This window comes from Phyllostomus discolor, chromosome 4 (genome assembly GCF_004126475.2).
Source record: "Phyllostomus discolor isolate MPI-MPIP mPhyDis1 chromosome 4, mPhyDis1.pri.v3, whole genome shotgun sequence".
Taxonomy (NCBI): Eukaryota; Metazoa; Chordata; class Mammalia; order Chiroptera; family Phyllostomidae; genus Phyllostomus; species Phyllostomus discolor.
The window spans coordinates 97,813,045-97,833,165 of record NC_040906.2 but is presented as its reverse complement, the minus strand read 5'-3'; the positions used below and the strand labels follow the sequence as shown (position 1 = coordinate 97,833,165).

Below are 20,121 nucleotides of genomic sequence, written 5' to 3'. Positions count from 1 at the left end.
ACTTTTTTGTCGAAGGATCAGACTTCTGGCAACTGTATCTAGAAAATACTCATGAATGACAACATGCCCAAAATGGCCCTAGTGACAGAAAAAAAAATCTGTCATAAAAGTTGTCAAAATTGTTCCCCAAAGGTGGGGCATAGTCCACAAGATAAAGCTCATTATTTAGCAAGTGCTCCTGGAACCTTCCTAGCTACTGACCCCACCCCCAGGACCCCGCTCCTCTGCCTGGAGAGAGACACGGGCTGGTGCAGGTCTACCCCGTGAGAGCTCCAGCCACACTCTGCAGAAATGAGGCAGCCCTCCCAGCACCTGACCTGATAGAAGTCACCACGTTAAATTAAAAAAAAAAAAAAACTGGCTGATGAATGACAAGGTGTGAACATATGTGTGTACATACACACACAATCTGAGGTGGCCACTCAGAAGCTTCTCACCTTTCAACCTTGTAATGAATTTCCCTTCTTTTCTAAAACAGGACTAGAGTAAATGCACATGAAGCACAGTCCCCAAACTTTGGCAGATCCTGGGTCATAATGTCCCAGGTCTGAATTTTCTTAGGGAGGAACACAACCATCCCTCCCAATTTATAAACCAAGGTGAACTTTCCCAAATGCTGCAAATATCTTGTGACAGCCCAACTGGGATCTGGTCACAAGCCCTCCAATTACACAAATGACGAGTTAACTCAAGCTACCACGGAGCATTCTCAGGAAAGCTTCCTGCCCACCGAGTTAAGACACAGCCAAACCAGGCCTCTCAACACTGATGAACCTCAGAATTTCCTGGGCTCCTTTTTAAAAAATATAAATATCCAGGTGTCATGCCTGAAGATTCTGACCTACGTCAGCAGAGGTGTGGCCCAAGGAAGGGTATTTTTATTTATAAACTGCCTAGGTGATTTTAATATACAGCTAGACGTGAGGACTAATGCATCCGTGGAAAGTTGTCCCTTGTATTAACCCCATGGGTCCTATCAAGTGGGACTCCAAATGTGATCTGTTCTAATATTTTCCAGGAAAAGCTAATTCAGTTCTGGCCAAGATGGAGGCATAGCTAGAAATGCTTTGCTTCCTCACACAACCAAAAGAAGGCCAACAACAATTTAAAAACAAAAAACAACCGAACTGCACAAAAGCCTGACAACCAAGGAGTTAAAGAAACCTTCATCCCGACCAGCAGTAGGATGGGCAGCGATGGGGGATAGGCAGTGGGGCAGAGAAGACACAAGGCAAGGTGGCTGCACCAGCGAGGCGGGGCTGGTTGACCAAGTCATTGCACATTCACATGCAGATAAGCTGGGGGAACAAATGGGAGTAAGTCAGACTGGGAAACCCAGGATTTCAGCATAGGAAGCTCAACACTCAAAATCTCTGGCTATAAAAACTTGTAGGGGTTGTGGTGGCAGGAGAAACTCTCAGCCTCACAGGAGAGTCCATTGGAGAGGCCCATGGGGTCCTAAAGCATATACAAGCCCACCCACCTGCAAAGGGACTTATTACGAAAAAGAAGATCAAAACTATGAACATTAAAATGACAACAAACTCACAACTATCAATAAGTGAACCTAAAATAAACAAAAACAAAAGCAAACAACTAGAACAGGAACAGAATCACAGAAATGGAGATCACATGGAGGGTTATCAGTGGGGAAGGGAAGGGGAGAATCAGGGGAAAAGGTGCAGGGAATAAGTAGTATAAATGGTAGGCAGAAAATAGACAGGGGACATTAAGAATAGTATGGGAAATGGAGAAGCTAAAGAACTTGTATGTACAACCCACGGACATGAACTAAGGTGGGGAGATGCTAGAGGGTTGGGGGTGCAGGGAGGAGGGGAATAAAAGGGAGGAAAAACTGGGACAAGTATAATAGCATAAAAATATACTTAAAAGGAGGAGGGAAAAAAAAGATAAGCTTTCTGCCTTCCACAAATGTAGATCCACTGGCTTACTAGATAATCCATCTGCAAGGTACACTGGTTTTCTCCTTAAAAAACTGCAAGCTGGTTTTCTTAAGCCAGTGCCCAAGAAGGCAGCATTTCAGGAAGAGCTAGTCCACTAGGAAGCCCCGTTACATCGCCACCCTGCCATGGAAGACTTGTTGAGGATCATGTTGGACTGTCAGGGTTTTTGTTAACCTCTCCTCAGTATTTGGTTCCAAAGGTGAGAAATTACATGGGGCTAACCAAATAGCTTCAATGTCTACCAACACTTCTAGTAACCAGCACCTCTTTAACTTTGCTGCACGCAATCTGGCCTGTGCACTGACAGCACTGAGATGAGCTGGTAGATTGCTAGAAATGCAGAATTTCAGGTCAAACCCCAGAGCAAATAAATCAAAACTGGTGCTTATAACAAGATCCCTAGTTATTTGCTTGTACATTAAAGTTTGAGACACATTGCTTTTTATCCTTTTATCCAGGAGAGTAAGAATGAGGGAAAACCAGATACTTATTTCCAGGGAAGGATGATGGAGAATATGGCACAACTGCTCTCCTTTTTGTAATGTGCACAGAACTTTTGAATAAGATGGCTACATGTCAGTAAGAAGACCACTTGACTTATGGACACTCCTAGTTACGGTTAAGATGCATTAGCTGACATGAGAACTATATATGCAGACGGCATATTTTCATCGTTGTGAACTAGAAGTACATCAAAGGCAACTGGTTGTACTTCTATGTGCTACATCTTGATCCATTATGCAAAAATCAAAGACACAGTCTGGATACATGTCTTCCAACATTTAACTCTGTTATAGCAAGTATTGTAATGCCATGTAGCAAATTACCCTATGCACTGAGTTTTTGTTGTTCTATAACTGCTGAAATGCACACTTTAGAACACCTGCTTAACACCCATTACCGCTTTTCCAGTTGACTTTAAAGTGAAACAGTCTTCAACTGAGGTAACAGCTTCATTAGGTGTCTTAATTTTGTATAAAATGATGTCCACCAATAAAGTTTCTGAAAATGTCTCTAATTCTGACAACTTTATGGCTACTGAAAGCTTTTCAAAGCTGTGCTGAAAGAAACTATATTTGAAGGATGACTTAAGGGGTGCACGATTCATCTGCTGTTCTAGATCACCTTTGCCCAGCCTTCTATAACAAATGAGCTCCTCTATCATCTCTGTCTCTCTCTCACACACACACAGCCTTAGGAATGTTTAAATCATTTCTTAATTTTTAAATATATATGAAAAGGATTATTAAGGCAAAATTATATCATTTTTGAAACAAGATATTAAAGTTTATAAAGTTCATTGATTTTGAATTTTTTGAAGATTTTATGTATTTATTTTTAGAGAGAGCGTTAGGGAGGAAGAGAGGGAGAGAAAATCAATGTGTGGTTGCCCCTCGTGTACCCCCTACTGGGGACTTGGCCTGCAACTGAGGCATGTGCCCTGACTGGGAATTGATCCAGTGACCCTTTGGTTCACAGGCTGGCACTCAATCCACTGAGTCCACACCAGCCAGGGCAAGTTCATTCATCTTGATACCATCTTTGTTAATGTTCAAAATAATTAATGAAAAATTACTCTCTGCCCCTGTAGCCTGTAATATACAGTATTTAATTCTGTAGAAAAAAAAAAAAAAGGATGACTAGTCAACAAACTGAACTCCAAAATTACATCTTATTAGTATACAATTGTTGTGGAGGCCAGATGTATATTCAATACCACGCAGCAATCTCATTTCTGGCCCGGGCATCAAAACGAGACAAGAAACTGCTCAATGTTTGGACTTCCTGCATCTGAACTTAAAAACAAACCAAATGGTTTATAAGAGGAGGACTCCTTACTTCCTCCCTGGACATGTTTTCATGCAGAATCTGCACTCCATTTCGCAGGATGAAACCGCAGAACAGACTATTCCTGCTTCTGCATCAGAGCACACAGGCCTTGTAGGGAAGGAAGGACGGTGTCTAAGTTGGGCAGGTGCCTGGGGGGTGCACTCTCTCTCTTCCTGCCCCCCACATGTTAAATGGACAGAGCTTCCCTACCCTACAGAGAGCACCCATACCACCTGGCCATTACCCCGGCAGATGTGTGGGTTCCATCTAGGGCAGATGAGAAAGCCTTGCACCAAGACACACAGCTTTACTCTAATAAAGCAGGTACTGTACTTCAATCTTCATCTGACTTTTTTTTATTTCCTCTAATTCAGAGCCCAGAAGGGAAGAAGGGTGTGATTAATTGGCATCTGCAAACACCCATAATTTTATTTTACATTTTTTTCTGTTTTGTTTCTAAATATCAGGAAAAGACAAGTGGTTTCCAGCAGCTATTTTGAAAGCATTTCTCCACAAATAACACATTGCAGGTGTAGGAATCTTTAATCCTAATAAATTAAAAGAAAAAATTAGTATGAAACTCATAGTATTTTCTCTTTCTAATAACGATTTTTTTAAGAAAATACTATAAGATATGCCAAAGAAATTCTGCTCAGATGAATGCAACTACGGCTAGAGGGAAGAGAACCTGAAGGAAAACAGCAGAATGCCTAATAATTATATTTTGACTTGAATGTTCCTAATGCATCCTGTTTTTAACCAACAGCCCATTAAGAGTATAAATAAATATTTTTATTGTAACATATTTTCAAAAACTGTATGGGCTGCTAGTGCAGCACACTCTTCTGAATGTCACTGACTACGATCTAAGCTCTAGATAAACGCTGGTAGGCTTTCAAACTTCTTCATCAGAAAGGGGGTTCAGAGATCGAGATCCTGTACGTAAATACGTGTTTTGTTTAATGAACCTCAAAAACAGAAACAGGAACACAGGCATCACTGCCTTACACAACAGAAGCTCGGGGCGCCCCCAGCCCCACAGGAGCCACCGGGCAGGAACCTCTGCTTTAGATACGTCCAGCCCCTGGGCTTGGCCTCGCCCTAGACCACATTTTCGAAGAAATTGTCAAAGCAATGCACATTTAACCTAAAACAGAAAGCAGTAAAAATAAATAAATAAATAAGATGGCCAGGTGAATCGTGTTGCTGGGTTTACCATAAACCTGGTTTCATGTATCCAGTCGGAAGTTCTCTTTCGCCACAGCATCAAGGATATGCATGTGGGCATCTGAGCACTCGGCCGGACTTGACTCACCGACACAGTAAAATGTTAACTTCTCTCTCCAAGAGAGCCACTGGGTAAAGCTCAGGGTCCACTTCCAGGAAGTAAATTGGTATCTATTTTGTGTTTAAACTTCATTCTTGACTCTTTTTTTTCTTTTAATTGTTGTTCTATTAACAGTTGTCCCAATTTTCCCCCATTGCTCTGATTTTCTCTTCGCCTCATTTTCTTTACTTACTGAATTTTAAATGTGTTTTTATCTTCCTGTATTACATGTTTTCATTCTTTCTGGAACATATTATGACAGTAAGAAAGTAAGCAAAACAAAAAAGAATGAAATGGCTGCGGTAAGAACAGTGGCCCTCCAAAAAGCCACTGTCCTCCTTCCCAGAACCTGCTACATTACATGGCAACAGGGAATCCAGGTACCAGATGGACCTAACAGTTGCTCATCAGCTGAGTTTAACATGGGGAGATGATCCTGGATTACTCTGGCGGGCTTAAGGCAACCACAGGGTCCTTAAAAGGAGAAACAGGAGACAGAGGGTATGTCATAAGGGTACAGTAGTCTGTCCTCAAGAACTCTCAGACTATTTTTTCAATTTCACTTTTCAATTAAGAGTTTATGTTCAATACTATTTTGTATTGGTTCAGGTGCACAGCATAGTGGCTAGTCAGTCATATACTGGAAGTGTTCTCCCTGATACTTCCAGTACCCACCTGGCACCATACACAGTTATTACCATATTATTGATTATACTCCCTATGCTGTGCTTTACATCCCCATGACTGTTTTGTGACTACTGAATTGCACTTCTTAATCCCTTCACCGTTTTTACCCAGTCCCCCAACACCCCTCCCCTCTGGCAACCATCAGTCTGACCTCTGTATTGAGTCTGTTTCTATTTTGTTTGTTCATTTATTTTTGTTATTTAGATTCCACATAGAAGTGAAATTAAATGGTATTTGTCTTTACCCAACTGACTTATTTCACTTAGTGTAATACCCTCTAGATGCATCCATGCTGTAGCAAATACTAAGATTTCATTCTTTTTTATGCCCAAGTAATAATCCATTGTATATATATACCATATCTTCTTTACCCAACTGTCTATTGATGAATATTTGGGTCCAAATTTTGGCTACTATAAATAACGCTGCATTGAATACAGGGGTGCATATATTATTTCAAATAGGTGTTTAGGGTTTCCTTAAATAAATACCCAGAAGTGGAATTACTGGGTCTTAAGGCAGCTCCATTTTTAATTTTTTAAGGAAGATCATACTATTTTCCACAGTGGCTGTACCAGTCTGCATTCCCACCAACAGTGCACTAGGGTTCCCTTTTCTCCACATCCTTTCCAACACTTATTTGTTGATTATTAATGATGGCCATTCTGACAGGTGTGAGGTGATATATCATTGTGGTTTAATTTGCATTTCTCTGATGACTAGTGGTAATAAGCATCTTTTCGTATGTCTACTGGCCATCTGTATGTCCTCTTTAGAGAAATGCCTATTCACTCGTCTGCCCACTTTTTAATTGGATTATTCTTCTGGTCTCTTGAGTTCTTTATAAACTTTGGATATTTACTCCTTATCGATGTATCTTTGGTGAATATCTTTTCCCATTCAGTAGGTTGTCTTTGCATTTTGTTGGTTTCCTTTGCTGTGCAAAAACTTTCTTAGTTTGACATAGTCCCATTTATTTTTTTCTTTTGTTTCCCTTGCCTGAAGAGATATATCAGAAAAAATCTTGGTAAGAGAAATGTCTGAGAGCTTACAGCCCATGTTTTCTTCTAGGAGTTTAATGGTTTCAAGTCTTACATTTAAATCTTCAATCATTTTAAGTTTTTTCTCATATATGGTGTAAGTTGGTGATCTAGATTCATTTTTTTACATGTATACATCCAGTTATTCCAATACCATTTATTAAATAGACTGTCTTTACCCCATAGTATGTTCTTGCCTCCTTTATCATGTATGAATTGACCATAAAGGTATGGGTTTATTTCTGGGATGTCTATTCTGTTCCATTGATCTATGTGTCTGGTTTTATGCCTGCACCATTCTGTTTTAATTACTATGATCTTGTAGTATAGTTTGGCATCAGGTAGCATCATACCTCCAACTTTGAAGAACCCTCAAACTAAGTCTTTTGTATAAAACTAAGGTCACCAATTTAACAAGTCTGGTCATTTGGTTTCTCCTGGTGACCTTCATTTCTACTCTAACAGTAATAGGTTAGGAATTTTAGAAGTAAGGTGGCTCCCTAATAAAGATGACAAAACAACAAAAAAGCCTGCATAAAAGGACAATGGGTTTAGGCCATTTAGCATAAGGGCAAGCAGCTCTCAGAGAGCCTGAGAGCATCTCTCTACAGTTCTGACCAAAACCAATTTTCATGATAACAAGGCATCATTCAATAACAGGATGCAAAACAGATTTCTGGAATGTTTCTAGAAAATTTCATATAACCGAGCTCCTAAGTGACAGTGATAGATAAATGAGGCATTAAAGGGGGGGTGGGTTGTACAGTACGGCATTATGTGAAAAGCACAGACAGGGACTAATGCCACATACACTGACCATGGGGCTTTGCCTCTGGACCCTGACTCCACCAAACTCTCTGCTCTCTGAAGGCAGGACTGTCCTCATCAACACTGCAGTGAGAACGGACAGTTACCACCTTAACACAGCTTAACATCCTCTCAACCTATGAGGTAGGTGCTGTGACTGTCCCCATTTGGAGTGGGGGAAACTGAGACATGAACTAAGCAATGTGCTCAAGGTCACAGAGCTGCCAGGTGGTAGAGCTGCTAGGGACTCTGCCCATCTGGCTTCTTAACCACTATGCTCAGGGTGCCTCAGCACCCATCAGGGAGCCTGACACCAAGAAGGTATCAAAACTCATTGAATGAATAAATGGAGTGGGATGTGACTGAATCAATCAATCAGGCATATAATAATATGCACTTAACAAATATGAGTTGTTTTCTCATATTCGGTAGGCTTTTCCCCCACTTTCATTAAGGAAACCCTGTAAGCCAGTTATTTTCAAATGAGGAACCACAGAGTTATAATCACCTGGAAATTTTTCTAAATCTATAGCCCTAAGCAGAGACCTTCCTCATCCCTGTTCCAAATTCTTCTTTTGTCATTCTGGGCTGGGCTTCTATTGGGGGATTTTAGAAGAAAACAACATGCCAGGTGACCCTGCAAACGTCGGCTCTTAGCCAGCGCCAGCTCCATCAGTGAAGCGTCTCTGCTAGGAGGTGCCTCGGCTCCCAAGGCAAGGAGGAGCACCCAGAGTGGACTGAGTGGGGGGCCTCTTGGTGGGAACCTGATTTCAAAGGCATGAGGATGCACAAGCAAAATGTAAACAGTGAGCAGAACCATCGTGCTATTACAGCTAGGCAGCCAGGTACATAGCAAGAGGGTCAAACACACACACCTTGAACTAGAGGTTATCCTAAGAAAAATCGGAGATTACTCACACATCACCAGTTTAGAAATAGACTATCTATCCATCCTAGTATTTCTTTTATCTTGCAATTCTATCAAAGTGACACTGGAGTGCCATTTTAGAGTATTTCCCATAGGATGAAAGCTAGATGAAAGGTCAGCACGAGGCCAACCTGAGAGTGGAGACCCCATCAGACCAACATTCAGGGAAAGGCTCGCTGTATGCTGTCCATGGCCCTACACATCGTGGAGAAAATACTGAAGGTGCACGAGATGCCCCCGCCCTTCGGGACAGACCCCCACCTCCCCAACACTCACAGAGAGCAGTAGAGAACACTGCTAACTCAGGGGCGCATCTGAGAGCAGGTCCCAGTGGGTCCCCGAGAATCGGAGGCTAGAAAAAAGCCCAGAAGTTTCCATTAGAGGCTCTGTAACCTGGAATGCCTCTTCTTTCCTTCATCATCCCTCAGTTTTTGAACTGCAGCTAATGCCAGGCCCGGCTAGACACTGGGGGACAAAAGGTGAGTAGAACAAAGTCACTAAAGGAGCTGATGACAAGCTGCAATCTTAAAGAAAAGTCCACAGCGTCGAGACCCCGTCACTGCAGTCACAGAGGCCCGGCCCGGGGGAACCGCGCTACCGAGGAGGGACGGAACCGCGACACCGAGGTTCCAGCAGTAGGGGCACAGCTTGAACTAGTCACTTAACACTTCAAAACCTTAGTTTTGTCTACCCTTAAAATGAAGAGGCAGAAATAGGTAGTGTCGCAGCCCCTTCCATTTTAAGCTTCAAATGAGAAGATTTTTATTAACCAACTACTTGAATTTTTAAATAATTCACGGTGACCACACTCATAGCCCAGAAGTGATCCTGGCAGAAGGGGGTAGGGGCGTGGGCCCGAGATGATAGAAATTGATTTACAGTGAGAGAATTATGGATGAATAAAGCCATTATGTAAAACTGTGCCCCTCCATTTTATCCCTTGACTCAAATACACTAAATTCATGCTACTTGCCACTCACAACCACTAGATTTATAAGCCCATTAAAAATACTTCCATAATCACACTGTGCAAAAAACTATCGACATTATTATAATGCTTTAAATGCCTATGGCAGTATAGCAAGACCTGGGGTAAGTTTCTTAATACCTTAGCAAAACGATCCATGAATATGCCAATGGGATATTTGCTTTTTAATAGTTCCCTGATTTTTCCCAGTGAGCTCAGCTATGACTGAACTCAGGCTGTGACGGCCCTAGTCAGTGGGATCAGGTAAACTGTGTCCTTGTCTCCCCTGCTCCGTGGTGCTTTGTTCCATCGAAACCCACGCTGGGATGGAGCTATAGCACTGGTCCTTGGCCCTCACTGTGCATCACCATGGCCTGGGGAGGTTTTTAAACACAGATGTCGGCCCAACACCCTCTGCAAGATGATGACTCAATTGGTCTGAGTAGGGCCAAGAAACCAAAATATTTTTAAGCACTCTCAAATATTCTAAGGCGCAGCCAATGCTAAGAACTATTGAAAGTGTCAGCCTTCCCAGGCAGATAATAAAAGGAAGCAAGGAGGGAGGGGGGCAAGTCTGAGGGGAAGGATGGCAGGGGCCTGTGAGAACCAGTGACCACATGGCCTATGAGAAGGGGTGGCCACTTTGTAGCCTCAGCCACCAGACAATTTGAGGGAAGCCAGCCTGGAGCGGCCAGATCTTCTAATCTTTCCAGGGAAGCCAGCAACCCAGAGTTTGGGGTAAAATCTCTGTATTTATAAACATTCACACTAATTTAGACCTATAAAAACAAATTCTGGGTGGGCCAAAGTTCAAAGCAGTTTAAACCTTGCTCACCTGCGCAGTCCACTCCGTTATAGGTTATCTGTTACTTTGCCCTATTTGCCCAACTGTTGCTAACCCACTAAACAGTAGCTTGTATTGTTCTCAGTCAAATACCAATGTCTAATCATTATCAAAGGCATCAGAAAACTAGCTTCCAGCCCACATGTTCTACCCAGTAAAAGCCTGTGAATTAGTCATACCTAATTGACAATCCTGAGAAACTGGAAGGGCATTGAAAAGCCATCGAGAGACAGAGAGACAAAGATATGCAGGCCACATGATCCAGCAAGTCTAAGGGACCTACCCAGGGCCACAAAGACTATTGAAGGCAGGTGTCCTGGTGTGAGCACTGCAGGTCTCCTGTCCTGATAACCCTCCTGTCCCAGTCAAAGCAGGTGGCTGGTCACCTGAGATAAAGGGCAGAGCCGCACCGCTGCCCGTCGTACAGAAGCCCTATCACCTGGTAATTCCTGATGCCTACACACGTTTTAGTTTCGCAGTTTGATTCCAACTCCTTGAAGAAAACGAGTCAAGCATTTCTGCAAATCAACTTACTACTTGTTTGGAAAAGTCCTCATAGCCCCTTGATCAAGAAGGATGCCTGCTGGTGTGATGCTGGAGAGTCTCTCTGAAGGCCTCCACCACTCCGCACACCCTCCTTCTCCACCCCCAGGAACTGCTGCACCACTTTGCTCACACAAGTAAGAGAAACACGAAGAACTGAATCACATGAGTAACTTCCAGCTGGCTGCTTCTGTCTTTCCCTGGGCCACAAAGTCTTCCTATTCTAAATGAGGTTATCACCCATCATCATCATCAAGGGTCATGGCACCCAGTGTGTTTGAAATTCTCCACTCAGATATACACCTCAGAGGGCAGCTTCTCAGCAGTGGAAACAGTCAGCCTTGGCAGTCCTCTCTTAGAAGCCTGCTTTGGAATTATTCAAGAGGGTCAGAGCTGAACCCAAGGGTCTGCATGGATGGAGAGGCAATCTGGTATGACAGAGAAAGGCTTGGGAATTAGCTCCAGATTCAAATCTCAGCATTGACATGAATTGGCCCTGCATCCTCTTCGGGAAGTTACAGAAATGAAGATCTAGGTTTCTCCTCTGTAAATGTCCACCTGGCAGGTTTTAATTTACAAAGGACCTAGTCCAGTGCCTGACCCTTGAGGAGAGTGAGGTTATCATCTCATGACCCCTCGAAGGAGACCCAGACACCTCTGCGAGGCAGGTGGGAGAACTCACCCTACTGCTTGATTGTAAAGCAGAAGATTGGCCTTCTCTGACCTAGTTTTCTTCTGAAGCCGAGTGGTTTCCTTAGTGCTCGCAATCCCTTTCTCAGAAGATGTAAGCGAATTCTGAAACACAAGAAACACAGACAAGTGTCAGCAGAATGTCACCGCAACTGGTAAGGATTTACACAGAGCTTTTCTAGCTCGTCCATCAGTTCTGATGAAGAAACCAAGCAGAGCTCCATCACCAAGCTCAGTTCCTAGTACTGGGGAAGATCGCTGTTTCAAGAATGTCCTCGGTTAGCACCTAGAAGTCTGAAATCCATTCCACTGAATTTCATTATAACTCAGCATAATATTCCACCCCTCAGAGCAAAACCACGCTTTACGATCACTGCGTGGAGCCATTCCCTAGCATATGCTGTATTTCAGAATTATGACCAAAACATAACAACAGAACAAGCCCTGTGCCCTTTTGCTTTATGATCTAAACAAAGCAAGATTTACACATGCCTGGGAAGCAATTCACACTGACATCATTTTAAATTAACTGTATCTTAGATTAAAGAAGAATAAATGTCTGTATTATTCTTCTAGCATAAAACCTAGTATGGCAGTTCCGACTTTTTATGTAAGAAAATTATGACCTTAGGTCACTAGATAGAATTACATTGCTCAAATCTATTCTTGGCAAACTTTTGGGGGTATAATCCACTTTGTAAGAATAAACAACTGTCAGCTATCAAAATCTTACACACACACACACACACACACACACACACACACACTACACACCACCACCACTCCCAAAATCAGGAATGTCCATTCCATTCCCAAACTTAAATGTGTCCCAATGAAGTCAAGAAATAACCTAATTGCTTATGTACTAGGACATGCTACACTGTAACCTGGCAAGAGAATGGACATTAAAAAGTATTACTTAGGTATGCAGTTTACTTCACATTAAGTATCACTGTTAACTTCCTGGTTTCCATAGTGTACCAGAGCAGGTAAGAGGACACTATTTGGGGAAGCTGGATTCACGGGCCTTCCTGTACTCTTTTTTACAATTTCCTGTGAAATAATTATTTTAAAATAAAAGGCTATTTTTAAGTCACTATTTATTGCATATTTTTATAACACAGAAGCCCAAATCCCTTCTAGTTCCCCCATTCTACTTAGATGTCTACAGTGGGACCCACCCCTAAATACTCTGAAAAGGGTCGGCAGAGTCTGGAAAACTTCCACTGTTCAAAGAGAACCACTACCCCAGACAACGTAAATCACTGGAGACTTGAAGAGCGGAGGGACTGCCATGTGTGATCCTGGCTGCCGTGGAGAGGATCCAAAGAGGATGGTGCTGGAGACCCGGAGAGCCGTGAGGGATTCATGAGACACTGGGTGAGCAGTGAGTCAGATAAAGGTCTTGGCAGGGTAACAGCCATCATAGTAGGTGGAGACCGGGAGCCAGAAACATTTAAGAGATCAAGTCAGCCGACAATGAGCAATTACGGAGGGGCTAACTGCAGGGGACGGGGGAGAAGGAGTCCCTTATGACTGCTGGACTTTCAGCTCTGGCCGCTGAGCAAACACTGGGTCCTTTACCAAGACAAGAAAAAGGAGGAGCTGGTCTGTGAGGGAGGAGGAAAAAGGCTGCCTAAAGGTTATACAAGGCAACAGTGCACCACTACATATTGCTGACCAAACAGATTGCTTCCTCTATTAGGGGAATACCCTCTATTAGGGGAAATTCCTCTTGTTGAACTGGTGTGAAGTACTGGCAGATGAACAACTTTCTCCCAGGGTGAGAAGGGTGGCCTGGCCAGATCCTTCCCACACCAGCTGCACACATAGTCATTTGACCCCACATACTACCACTTGGAAAGGGTCTACCCAACTGGGGGCTTGGATTATAGTATTCTTATAAAAAGATCTAAATACCACAGGAAATCAGACTGAAAAAGTTTTCCTCAAAATCAAACATCCTGAAACAAATTTTCTCACATTTCTCTTACTGGTAGGAGTATAGGTTACTGGGGAACAGGAAGAGGGCCTCTGTTCGGACACTTCCTGAGTAGACTGCCACAGCTCCTCCAGTTTCGGTAGGGCGTGCGTTCTGTGAGGTAGAAAATTACAATTCCAGGAACCCCTTAAACCAAAGACATGGTCCTAGAATAAACTGCTAAGAATCATAAAAGGTAGAAGGGGCCTAAAAATACATACCTCCTATTACCGTAGAGATGGTAATACCTTAAAAAAGTCCTTCTACATGTCACTGATTTTCAGAAATTAGCCTATTCACCATGTCCTCCAACCTCCACCCCCATCTTTCACCTACTGAAAGGCCATTTTCAAATGAAACATTGCTTCTTTGGGCCCTAATACATAAGATTCCTCCCTTCTCCAAATCCCAGAGCACTCTGTATCTCTCTTAGGACTTTTATTAAATGTCTGCACCATAGTTACTTTTGTATTTGTCTGATTCCGTTGGTATTGTTTTATTGTATAATGTAAGTACTATTTCTTCAGTGCTTGCTAATAAGTACCAGCTAGGTGTTTTATGTAAATCTTAATTAATCCTCACAGCCAATATAATATCCACATAACAGATAAGGAACTCGACACTGAGAGGTAGCAGTAAAGCACAGTACCCTCCTTACTACTCTGTACTAACAACCCCCTACGGGTGAGCCCTAGTTTATTCTGCATTACATGTGATGTGAGGTTTCTATCCCCACTGCATCTAACACAGTTGTCTCACACAAGACACTCAATAATTAGTAGTTGAAACTGCATTCACATCTCCCAGCTCCTCCCCCATCAGGGGACCCTGTACCTGCAGTTCCCTTAAGCCAGTGATTCTATTAGCCAGATCCCAGTATTTCCAATGGGATCTGATTCTTGCCAAACACTGGACCTGTCATTATCTTTATTCCAGACTCCGCACTTCTGTAACGATTTGCTATCATCTGCATCATTATCATATAGTGCCTACTGTGTGCCAAGCAGAGCTTCACCAGCATTCACCGGGCTGATCTTCACAACAACTTCTAAGGTAGAGACTATCATCCCTATTGTACGCACGGGGGAACAGCTGCAGCAGGTCTAAATAAACTGCCCTGGCTACTCAGTTTCTAAGTGGCTGAACAAAACTAAGAGTTTTCTGGAAGCCACAGCAATCTTTGGCTTTCATTCAGCCTTCCCTACCATATCCCAATTAAAATCACCATGGTTTTGTTTATAATTGGAACTGCTGTTCGGCTAGATCTCTTTCATTCTGAGATGGTACAATCGATTGTTTTGAAAACTAGGTGCAAAAAATATTCACTGAAGCTGAACACAGCCTCTCACAACAACACCAGCTGGTGCACTGATACAGATGGATTCCTAGAACACTCACCTAGCTGGGGAAGACTGTACTACAAGGGGCTGGTCCTCCAAAAGATAATTTTGGTTTTTTGGGGTCTCCCCTCATAAGCCCTGCTCTGTGAGTGGGCCCCTGCACGGCTGATCCTTCAAGGGGGAAAATCCGCCCCCACTGACATAACAACAGCAATCAAGACTCAACTAGGACAGGAGGGTATATTCACCCCATGTGCGGATGGGGGAGGGGGTCACATCTGGGTATCCAGTTGGGTAACTGGGAAGGCTGTGCCACTGGAACCTATGGGACACCTACTATATAAGGCCACTCTACGAAGCCCAGGAGATGAAACAGCTCTACACGATACATAGAAACCAACACAGGGAGGCCGCCAAAATAAGGAGACAAAGAAAGAGGTACCATACGAAAGAACAGTATAAAATTCCAGAAAAAGAACTACACAAAATGGAGACAAGCAATCTACCAGATGCAGAGTTCAAAACTGGTTGTAAGGATGCTCTATGAACTCAGGATAAGAGGAGATGAACCGAGTGGGAACACAACAAAGAAGGAGGAAGCATAAAAACAGAACTAGGGAACATAAAAAAAGAACCAGTCAGAAATGAAGACTACATTAACTGAAACTAAGGATACATTACAGGGAACCAACTGTGGAGTAGAAGAAGTAAAGAATGAAAGTAGCAATTTGAAAGATAAGGAAGCAGAAAACAATCATAACAGCAAAATGAAAAAAATAATCCAAAAAAATGAGGATAGTGTAAGGAGCTGCTGAGATAACTTCAAGCATACCAACATTCTCATCAAGGGGTTCCAAGAAGGAGAAATGAGAGAGCAAGGAATTGAAAACCCTATGTGAAAACATGATGACAGAAAACTTCCCTAACCTGGTGAAGGAAACAGATATCCAAGCTCAGGATGAGCCCAACAGGATGAACCCAAAGAGGCCCACACCAAGACACATCATAATTGAAATGCCAGACTAAAGACCAAGAGAGGATCTTAAAAGCAGCAAGAGAAAAGCAGTTAGTTATCTACAAGGGAGCTCCCATAAAGTTTTCAGATGATTTCTCAACAGAAAATTCGCAGGTCAGAAGGGATTGGCAAGAAATATTCACAGTGATGAAAAGCAAGGACCTACAACCAAGATTGCTCTATCCAGCAAAGCTATCATTTAAAATCAAAGGACAGATAAAAGAGTTTCCCACATAACAAAAAATAACGGAGTTCATAGGCACCAAACCAGTATCAAAAGAAACGTTAAAGGCCTTCTTTAAGATGTGAAGGGGGTTCGAGGGATGGGTGAAAAAGGTGAAGGGATTAAGAATCACGAACTGGTTGTTACAGAACAGTCACAGGGATGTAAAGTACAGCATAGGGAATACAGTCCATATATTCCAGTAACAATGCATGGTGTCAGAGGGATACTAGCTTTATCATGGTGATAACTTAGTAAGTTATGTGATGTCTAATCACTGGGTTGTAAACCGGAAACTAATATAACACTGTATGTCAACCGTAATTAAAAAATAAAAAATGATTTAAAGTCCACATAAAAAGTGAAAACAAGGATTCTAATTGGAGCTTCTCAAATTACAGTGTAATTTGACATGGGCTGACCCTGAATCTATAACACCACTAACTCTCTACATTTTCTTGTGAATTCTCACTTCTCCCCTCAAGAGAACACTTTTCTTACCTTCCACTTCACTCCTGTTCTTCTCCTGATCTCCCAAAACACACACACACAGTCCCATCCCAAACAGGCATTATGTTGTGACAACAGGTGACACTGCTGTGATGGATCCCACATTAACTCTGGGCCATTCAGATTATTCCCTCTGTATAAGTCCTTCAATTTTGTGCTAATATTCTCACTTGGAAATCACTACCCTAAGCATGGTGTTTTCTGGATCAATTTTTCCCTGCTGTGAGCCTTTAAGCCACTGTGTTTTGCCTCTAATGGCTGGCAGGTGAGTGAAAAGCCGGCTACCTGGGCCCCAGGCTCATAAAAGAAGCATGCAAATTCCTCTCTGGCATGTTCCACAGCCACCGGCAAGACAATCCGTTAGCACCAGCCTCGGCGACTGCAAAGCACATGGAAGTGGCTGAAGAAGAACAGCTCCCGCCCACCATGAACCAGAGCAGTCTGAGACCACAGGAGGGGCTGAGGACAGTGACAGTTAAAGAGGATCCCAGGAGAAACTAAGGACCTTTTCTCCTTGAGGAAGTCTTCCCTGCCGAGCTCACTCCCGGTAACCACACAGTGTAACTCAGTGGCAAGTATGTGTGTGTGAGAGCGTGGCCATTCCAGACGACAGCCTAAAAAAGACGTTCTGACAATGAGGTCGGTGCCAATGTTTTTTGAGAGGTACTATTTTTTGTTTGTTTATTTTAGTCAAAATTGGTGCTTATAAATGCAGAACCCTGTACAGGATGAATATAAATGCAGGCCCTGCCGAGAATAGCTAGTTTGTAAAACACACTATTTCAGATCTCCATTTTTAGATTCAAGTGGAAGCAGCAATTAGAACAACATTAAAACAGAAAAAAGAAAAAGACCCATACCCAGAGCTCAATCCAGTATGGATCTTTTAAACTGTTTTATTTCAGAAAAGTGGCCATTCTGTGGTCAAGTTTCTCACTGTTGTGGCCCACTGTTCACGAGGAGGAGAGATGAGCCAAGGCCCTGGGATACAGACCCCAGCGATGTGTCCTGCAGGTGGAGGGAAGACGGGTGGATAATGGGGGCCCTGCTTTGTGGTGAAGGCATGGGCCAGAACATCAGAAGTACATTTGTTGATAAGGATACACTGTAGCTGTTATTTGAAGCCATACTAGAAATCAGGTCACGAAGCTTTTTTTAATTGGTCAGCAAGATTTGAAAAACAGGGAGATTTCACACAAAAATCTGAGTTTCTAGTATCTTCTGAAAAAAAAAAAAATGAGACTATCTCTGCACCCTTTCCTGTAAGGAATGGAGGATTGGCACATGGTTCTCCAATTTTCTACAGAACCTACACAGGTTGCTTCACGCATCTGTGTTACAGGCCTAGAGTTTCCATTTAGTCATATATTAAAGGGTGATAGGCTCTAATGAGGACAGGTTTTGTCCTCATTTGAAATGCAAGCATATTCCAGCATAGTGCCTAGCACATGCGTCCCAGGAGCTGTGCCTGCTAGATGACAGGTGCTCCATATAAAACAAACAAACAAAAACGACTGCGTGAACTCTACTAGACCCTCTGTGTACTTCATCTCAATTGTTTTGAAATATGTGCTCTCTGCTCTACATATGAGATTCAGAGAATTAGCTAACTGCACTTGTCAAGATTACACAGCTAGTACATGATTAGAGAATTTGTTTCCAGGTTTATTTTACTCCAACACAAAGGAGTGTGGATATACAAGTTAGGGTACAGAAAAAAAGAGCTTCTAGTTAAAAAATAAAAATAAAGAAGGCAATAGGCTGAGTGCAGACACTCTCTAGTTTCCCAGATAGTTCTTGTCCCACAGTAAACAGTGCAAATATAAGGCCACTGCTTCTTTCTTCTGTAAAACTTTTAAGAATTTTCATCAAGAGAGCCAAAATCTACCTCCTGAATCTTCAAATGGGGTTAATGCTACCACAGATTAGTGCCCATGCTCCAGCTAGGCAATCCTGAAGGAAAAGCAATACATTTAAACATAACCTGCCTCTGATGTAATATCACAAAGACAAAAGTCATAGCAGGGCACGGGCAGAGCAGCAGACACTGCCCAGCAAACACCCCATCTCTGGTTGCTCACGAGCAGGAGGGTCACTAAACAAATGACTGTGTAAGCTCCTTACTTGAAAACACAAAAGTTGCTATCCATTCACAGTCTGCAGAGGAATCAGGACAGCCCCCCTAAGAGGTTAGAAGACTGGCAAAGCTCTAGAACTGTCTTTATCACATTGAGTTGTCCATCTATCCACATATACTGATACCCCAGCAGTAAAGAACTACCCATGCTTTTCTCTGGTCCCTTATGCTATCACAAGACATAGTATGAAATGAATTACCCTTTTGTGTGTTCATATCCCTGGGCCAGATTTCTCAAAAACCCAGTGTTTTACACTTGAATCCCCAGTGCTTTCAAAGGTGGTTGCCCATGGTAGGCATGATGGTATCTTGCCACCCTCAGACGTCAGGCAGAGGCAAGGATGATTTTCCTGATCTACACATCTGCCTGTGGACACCACCGAAAGGGACTAAATCAAATCACATGCGGGCATACAGAACTACATCTGAATCACTGTTTTAGAACTTACCATAAAGATGATAGGAGATCAGAACTTAGTCCGAAACACTGAAGCCGCACCCATGACAGGCTGCCTGTGAGAGATCTGGCTGCCGCAGGGAAACAGGCGGAACGGAAGGAACCTAGGATTTGCTCCTGTACCTTCCTGTGTCTGTGAGTCACCTGGGGACCTGCCTCTGAGGTTCTGGGAACCCGGTAGGTTCTGAGTCAGTGGGCCTCAAGAGTCTGCATTCCTAATTAGCTCCAAAATGGATCTGCTGCTGCCAGTTTGGTGACCCCCTTTGAGCAGCAAGGAGCTAGGAGCTCCAGCGGGGACCCACAAGCCCTGTTGTCCCTGGCAGCCTACAGCTGTTCTAAGGAGCTGAGCTAACTCGCGGAGGACAGAATTCATGTGGTGTGCTTCAGACTGGAATTCCACAGGCAGCCACCTTTTCTTTTATTCCATCCAACCTTCAAGGAGTAAGAATTGGTACAGGGGAGAAATTCTCAAAACAAGTCTCAAGCTCCTTTATTACCACTGCCTGTCTGGATGGTGGAGTTGTGCACACCTGCACTTGTGCACCTCCCAGCTACCTAATAAGGGCTTTATCCTCACCAGAAGCAGGTTTCTGTGTGCCCCTGCAGCCTCTGTCCTCTAAGTCTCCGTAGGCTAAGTAAGCCAGGCACGGGGTCCTAATACACAGGGGCCATACGCTCCTACAGGAGTCCGATAAAAACTGTGAACACTCTCACCCCTGACAACACTGATACTAAAGGTTTACTTAGTATTTCGGGGGTTCACAGACTGTGTATGAATCTATGAAAAGGAAGCCTGCTACCTGTCTTTTAGAAGATTTACTTTAAAAACAG

The 20,121-nt window shown here is 43.0% G+C and overlaps 1 protein-coding gene across 5 annotated transcripts in view; it reads right to left on the bottom strand.

Moving 5' to 3' along the window:
• The window catches only part of MGAT5 (alpha-1,6-mannosylglycoprotein 6-beta-N-acetylglucosaminyltransferase), a 337,231-nt gene that overhangs the window by 224,076 nt on the left and 93,034 nt on the right, over positions 1 to 20,121 (bottom strand). For 4 of the 5 annotated variants that reach the window (XM_036023647.1, XM_036023648.1, XM_036023650.1 and 1 more), the window contains one exon: positions 11,620 to 11,732. The exons of the other annotated variant lie outside the window; for it this stretch is intronic. The gene's annotated coding sequence lies outside the window, so the exon portion shown is untranslated. The remainder of the gene's footprint in view (positions 1 to 11,619; positions 11,733 to 20,121) is intronic. 5 annotated transcript variants of the gene reach the window in all.